This window comes from Glycine max, chromosome 20, assembly GCF_000004515.6.
Source record: "Glycine max cultivar Williams 82 chromosome 20, Glycine_max_v4.0, whole genome shotgun sequence".
Lineage (NCBI taxonomy): Eukaryota > Viridiplantae > Streptophyta > Magnoliopsida > Fabales > Fabaceae > Glycine > Glycine max.
The window spans coordinates 27,751,779-27,759,778 of NC_038256.2; positions in this window are offsets into that span (position 1 = coordinate 27,751,779).

Genomic DNA, 8,000 nt, shown 5'->3' on the forward strand with positions numbered 1-8,000 from the left:
CACTTTTATTCTTGATTTAACACATTTTCATTATAATGTTCAAAGAGATATTCTTATTTTTCCTTGAATCATAATAATATATTGTTTTGATCTATTTCTAACAAACTAAAAGAATAATATTTCTAATTGGCAAAAGTTTTAATGACATATTTACTCCCGTAAAAAATGATTTATTTACATTTATAATTAATTTTTTTAATCACAGATTGTAAAGCATGAAATTTTTAATTATCAATAATTATTTTCCACTATAGATATACAGTTTATTATATAGCTGGCAAAATGATTTTTTAAATATAATAAATGAGAAATAAGAATTAAATGTGTTCAGTAAGATACGTAATTTAAATAATTATTTTAAATATTTCAATAAATCTAAAGTGAGAGTTTCTAATTATAAAATAAAAATTAACAAAAATATTTTTTATGATATGACATTTTACCTATATTTCTAGATTAAAACCAAAATTCAAGTGGTGTTATGACATATACGTTGATTTGCTGATTTGCGAATAATATTATAAAATGTTTTAAATTTTTAACATGTAAAAATTTGAATTAAGAATTATAAACTAAAAATAATAAAGATTTTTTTGTTAGATACCAATCATGGGAGAAAATAGTTGGTTGAAGGTTCAACTATTTATTATATTTAAAATAAAATATTATAAAAAAACAAAAAATAAATTATATTTTTAGTCCTTCAATTTTCATTAATTTTTTATCTAATCAGTCTTTAAATTATTAATCCTTTTGATTTTTAGCCCCTACCATCAAATCTCATCGTTAATGATGACATGGCAGTTGCTGTTTATGACATTTTTTTAAAACCACAAAAAACTGCTTAGTGAAACAATCTAAAATGTATCTAACCATTTTGTTGCTTCCCTATTGTAATAATCTGCAATTCAAGCAACCACCAGAGGCACACAAAGCATCTGCGCCCAATAAGCCATGATACACTTGAATCAAACATCCATTCAACTTAATTCATCATTTCACAACCATCATTCGAAGAACAACAACCTTTTACTGAATAGACTAAAGGTGCATATGCTACGGTCAGATTGAAAGGTAAAATATACAACACCACATACATTCAAAGGTCTCATAATCTTGTTGAAATCACCTAAAATTCCGATACTCCTCACCAAAAGATTTCATACAATTATATTATTGAAAATAAGAACACAGAGGATTGAAGAAAGAATTGTCTTCGACGAAAGACAAAAATATGATTCTAATTCGTTAATTAATCCAAATCTAAACGAAAAACTCATTGTTCAACCAAAGACAAATGCTGATTCTCATAATTGTTTTGGTTTCTTTTTCCTTCAGTTGTTTTTTTATTTATTTAAGGGAACTTGGATTTGAATGCCCAAAAGGAGAAGTTTCTCTGTGTTTCTCTTTTGTATTTTTAGTGCTTGCAATTTTTAGTGGTTTTAAAACTGTCAAAAATTATTTAATACCTATTAAATACATTGGTTAAATAATTTCTAATCATAAAAAAAAAGTTGTCACAAAACATAACTATCACATCTTTGTTAATGGAAAGACTTAAGAGTGGGAACTAAAACACATACGAAATAATAATATACAAAAGTCAAGTCAAATAAAAGCTTAGGGACTAAAAATAAAAGTGGATGAAAGTTTAAGTGAGTGAAAGTCATATTCTATCTAAAGAATATTACAGATTTGTAAGCACAATACAAAAGTTGGTCACTCTTATAGAAAGGGTTGAAGCAGAAATGCAAATTTCTTACTTGGAGATATTGCTCTAGATGTTGATGTTTTGGAATGCTTCAACTATTCATCATGCCCTTAAAAAATGTCTCATAAAGCTCCAAAGACCATTGAGATGGGCTTCACTTAATTGACAAGCTTTTGGAGCAAGCAGGTACACTTTACATCTGTCATGATGTGACAACATGTAGAGCCATTCTGGCGTTGTCATCCTAAGGTTCCCATTTTAAGGAACCTTTTTTATGGGCATTTTAAAGAAATATCTAAATAGTCATTATAATGTATATTGAGAACAAATCCATACTTGATGAATTCAGTTGATAAAGTTCAGGCTGATATCCCTTTCTGAAGTAGCACAACTTCATCACTCTTACACTTATTCACAGGTTCAAGCATTCTGAAGTTGATTACTTCAGAAAGACTAAGTAGAAGTTCGGCTGTTGGTGTGTTAATGTTTTGCCCAAGTTCAAACCGAGTGACATTCTTCAGTCTTTTATTCTGATGTTTCTCATCAATACTTTTCATGGATAGCTTCAACTTTCAACATACTTGCATATTCCTTATGCAATTAGCTTTCACTTTCTAATGTGCCCTTAGTGTATGTGGCAACATATGGAAAGTGAAGTGCTATATCAACTTCAGTCTTCTGATGTTCCCTCTGTATGTGTGGCATCATATGGAAGAATTGATGTTGTCCATGTGATGCTTCTTGAGTCATTCTTAATCATTCTAATGTCCAACTATTTAGAGTCAAGGTCTTTTATATTTTGATGTTGACTCTACTAGATCTTTATTTTGACTTTGTATGCTCTTCTTGTAGCCTTTGATAAGTCTTCCATGTAAGGCCTTTGTTGTTCTGTATCTTGCCAAGACCTAAGTACTCAGAAGGAAGCAAACTTCATCATTATGATGGGCTTCAAGAAATGTTCTGAGTCTTAAATTTGGCATTTGTTTTGAGTCTTTTTGAGAATCATTTTGAGCACTTCAGAATGAATGAACATGTATGCTTCTTAAAGTAATATACACAAAAACATTTAAACAAAATGTTAGTCACCACTGAAATCCATCATCCTTTCAATTTTCATTGCTAATGGTTTAAAACTAGGGATATGGATTCAACAATCTCTCCCTTTTTGATGATGACAAACCCTTAGGAGCAAATTCAAAGGGTGAAAGTGTTGGACAAGTGGCCTCAATAACTTAAGAGGGGGGTGAATTAAGTTTCAAAATTTTCCTACTAACACACTTTAACCCCTTTTTAAATGATAGACTCAGAATGCAGAAGAAGAAGAAGAAGAAGAAGAAGCAATTAATTTAATAATGTTCTTTTAACTGCGCAAGACAAAATAATTTGCAATAAAATAACTGATACTGGTTCTGTCACTTCCTGTGCCTATGTTCAGTCCTCAAGCAACCCATTTGAGATTTTCCACTCTCTCTGTAAATCCTTTACAGACTTTGAACACATCTTAGGATCCCTCACCCATGTGTTCAATATTCTCACAATCCAAGACACAAATAATCTCTTGATTACAACTGAGTTTATGAGATGAAAAAATAAAAGATTTCTCTCCTTTAGAGTAGATGATACAAATTAAAGATCCTAGAAGAATTCTCAATAGATTTGCAGGTGTTTGGCCAATAGTTGCTTAGAGAGTATTTGACAATTAAGTTCTCTTAGAACATCTTTCTCTTGTTTTTTGAAGTCAGACACACATATATATAGGCCCATTGTGTCTTTTCAAAATGGTTTGAAGAGATATGTCTTTTCAAAAAGCTTTTATGAGATTATTTCATTGGTAATCAATTACAGGATTATGGTAATCGATTACACAGTTAACACAGTTATATTTTGAAGGGTCATGACTTTTCAAAGTGTTTTCTGAAGTATCGTTACTGGTAATCGATTACATACATTTGGTAATCGATTACAACATTTAAAATTCAAATTTCAAAACCCTTTTGAATAGATAATTTGAAATATTGTCTCTGGTAATCAATTACAGTACTGGGTAATCGATTACCAGTGCCTTTGAGTTGTTGAAAGCAATTTGTTTGAGGCAAAAACTGATCAATCAGTGAGATTCTTTTAACAAATAATCTAAGGCCTTATCTTTTTCTTGATCTTGTTTGCTTGACCTTGAATTAATCTTGAAGCAATCTCTGTTTGCTTAACCTTGAATGTTTGTTGAAGCAACCTTGTTTGATTATACCTTGGCATCATCAAAACCTGTATTCATACATTCATAGTGTCAGACCCTAATTTCGTTCGGGAACTATCATTCACTGATGTTTTGATTGTCGTTAGCGGAACTGCATTAGAGGACAATGATTAGCAAGAAAATAATAACAATAACCATAATAATTCTCAATAATCCATTAGTTCAACATACACTTAACAAAACTAGTCATCAACTTTTACACAATTCAAATCAATCATGCTTAGAATGATGCATGCACCTGACTCAACTCTCAAATGCAATGTGGTACCATTTGTCAGAAAATAGCCTAAGCTTATTCACGTGACACTCTCACTTAGGAATACTAGACAACAAGTTGAAAAACTATGAGTACTTACTGACAAAGTTTATACTATTTCCATGCAATATGAAGTATGAAACATGGGCATCATCAATGCACTAATCATGGATAGTTAAAGATTCAAAGCCATCTCCTCCCCTCTCCAGGGATACTTAAAACTCTTTAACCACTCTATTTCCCCCTCTAGGGATATCCAACATGGTCATTCCCCCTACCCCTATGTACGTACACAACATACATCATGTCATCTCAATATCATTATCAACATCAACATCATCCTCATCAACATCAACATCATCTCATATCAACATTATCATCAACGTTAATATCATCTCATCTCAATATCATCATCAACATCATATCATATAAGCATTATCATCAACATTAATATGATCTCATCTCATTATCATCATCAACATCAACATTATCATCAACATTAATGATGTAAGCTTCATTGGAGCTTGTAGGCCTAGGATCTTCTTCATCAATGGATTCCTTTGCTTCTTGGAAGATGAATGGCAGTGGAATGGAGAAGGAAGAGAGAGAGGAGACGCCACTTCAGGGAGAAGATGAGTCTAGAAGAAGCTCAACACCATAGGAGGCCATGGATAAGAACTTGGAGGAAGAAGGAGATGAATGAAGGGAGAGGAAGAGAAGAGCACGAAATTTTTTGCTCTAAATGAGCTCTGAAATCTGAAGTTTAATATTCAAATGATCAAAGTTGAAAAAAATGCACACACAAGGCCTCTATTTATAGCCTAAGTGTCACAAAATTGGAGGGAAATTTGAATTTATATTCAAATTTCACTTGAATTTGAAATTGAATTTGTGGAGCCAAACTTTGGAGCCAAAATTTCACTAATTATGATTAGTGAATTTTAGCTATGGTTCAGCCCACTAATTCAAGACCAAGTCCAAGATTCTCCACTAAGTATGCTTAGGTGGCATGAGGCATGTAAAGCATGAAGCACATGCACAAAGTGTGACTATATGATTTGACAATGGGGTGTAGCAAGCAAATGCTCACCTCCCCCTCTAAAATTTAATTGGATTGGGCTTCTCCCAATTCAATTAAATTTATTTTCCAACACACACATTAAATATTCACTTAATGCATGTGAAATTACAAAACTACCCCTAATACAAAAACTAGTCTAGGTGCCCTAAAATACAAGGGCTGAAAAATCCTACATTTCTAGGATACCTTACCTACATTATGGAGCCCTAAATACAAGGCCCAAAAATAATGAAACCTTAATCTAATATGTACTAAGATAAGTGGGCTCATACTTAGCCCATGGGCCCGAAATCTACCCTAAGGCTCATGAGAATCCTAGGGCCTTCTCTTGCATCTCTGACACAATCTTCTTGGAGTCTTCTATCCAATGCCCTTGCGGGGTAGGATTGCATCAATTAATATCATCTAATCTCAATATCATCATCAACATCAACATCATATTATATCAATATGATCATCAACATTAATATCGTCTCATCTCAATATCATCATCAACATTAGCATCATCTCATATCAATATTATCATTAACATTAACATCATCAGTAATCACATTCCACATATATACATATAATTTCATGCTTGGGATTAACATTTCATAAGTCTTTAGACAACACAAGTCTCATAAAAAAACAATATCATTCATAATTTTATTCATCAATAACAAATATATTGCATCCCATTAGTCGAAAACACAATTTTGTTGAAAACCAACATGCATAGGGACAATTATACATCCCCATAGTTGGGTTCCCTAATCCCAACTATGGTACGAAAAGTTGTAAACCAAAAATAAATTCCCTTCACCTATTGATATCTCACCAATTGATATGTCTCCGTTAGCTCCTCTTTGGGTTGCTTGAAAGTCTCTCACGTTCACGTTTTTTGGTCCAAATAGAGAGCTCTATATACCAAATCAAAGATAATTTAGTATAGATTTCAAGGAAAATGTTAATATAAACATTTGGGGTCAAATATCCATCCAAATTAAAAAGGGACTAAGGGGTGTTTCTGGGTCTACATCAAAGAAACGTCATTTTTGAATTCCGATCATGCCAATGTGATTAGGGTTCAGCGAAATTCATGAAAACAACATCAATTTTACAAAAGGGTAACTTTTACAACATCTAATTTTCAAAGGTTTTTCAAAGGAAATGTAAAAACATCCTATTACGGTGCCTAAATCACAAGAGATACTAAGGGAAGCTCAAACTAACTAGGAGAAGGCTTATAAATCATGGTTACCTCCAAGAAACCGCAAAGGGAGGATTGGAGGCTCCGTTATTTACTGAATCCTTAGGTTGAGTTTTGAAGATTCCACTTTGATTAAAGTGTTCTTTTTCATGCAGTGGTTCGGAGGCAAGCCATCGTAGCTTGTGGCAATCACTCGTGGTCATGGGTGGTAGAGGAGAAGGTTTTGGGTGTTGGGTGTTGGGTGAGGGTTTGGGGGAGAAGAGGGCAGAAAATGCATATTTTTATGCTTCTAGATGTATTTGTAACCTGCAAGACTTGCTCAGACTTTGCTCACCTAGGCGAGTTGGCCCAACTAAAACTTGCCTGGGCGAGTTCTGGATGAATTCCTACTCCAACATATTTCATTGCTTCTGTGCAAAAGTCATAGCTCAGGCTCCAGATGCTATTGTGATAATCCTGATGGTCAAAACCTGAAGACCAGGCCTACAAGCCAAACAGGAAGACAATCCAACGGTTAACAAGTTCAGGATTGTGGTTTTACCAAAATAGGTTTTGGGTAAAACTCAAAATCACATAGTTCCAATGCAGATTAATCAAACTCCATATAACTTAACATTTACACCAAGCAATCACACATAGATAATTCACACAACACCTCAGATAATTCAAATTAATTAAACAATGTAAGAATAACTTAACATTCACACCAAGTAATCACACATAGATAATTCACACAACACCTCAAATAATCCAAATTAATTAAACAATACAAGAATTACATAAAACATCTATTTTTAGTTATCGAAATTTTAGGGTTTTACAACTCTTCCACCCTTTTAGAAATTTTGTCCCTGAAATTTACCTAACTCAAACAAGGCTGGATAAGCTTTTCACATCTGACTCTCTAGTTCCCCCATTGCGTCCTCTCCTTATGCACCTCCCAGATCACCTTGACCTACAAAATCTTTTTCCCTCTTAAGTGCTTTGTCCACCTATCCTTGATCCTCAAAGGCAATGTTTCATATGTCAAGTTCTCCTTTACTTGAACGTCATCCAATTCAACCACTTGAGATGGATCATGGATATATTGACGGAGTTGAGACACATGAAAGACATTGTGGATGTTAGAAAGAGACGAGGGTAATGCAATTTGATATGCCACAAGACCGACTCTTTTGAGAATTTGGAAGGGGCCAATAAAACGAGGTGTGATTTTTTGGAATACATGATCACCATTCCACAGAGTGACTCATAGGAATACATGATCACCAACCTCGAATTCCAAATCTTTCCTCCTTTTGTCTTGATCGCTCTTCTGCTTACTCTGAGTAGTCCCCATCCTCTCTTGGATCAACTTGACCTACCTAGTGGTTTGTTGTACCACTTAAGGTCCTAAGGTGAGGCTTTCTCCAGGTTCTAGCCAGCACAAGGGTGTCCTACACCTTCTACCATACAAGGCTTCATAGGGAGCCATGCCAATGGTAGAATGAAAACTATTGTTATTGG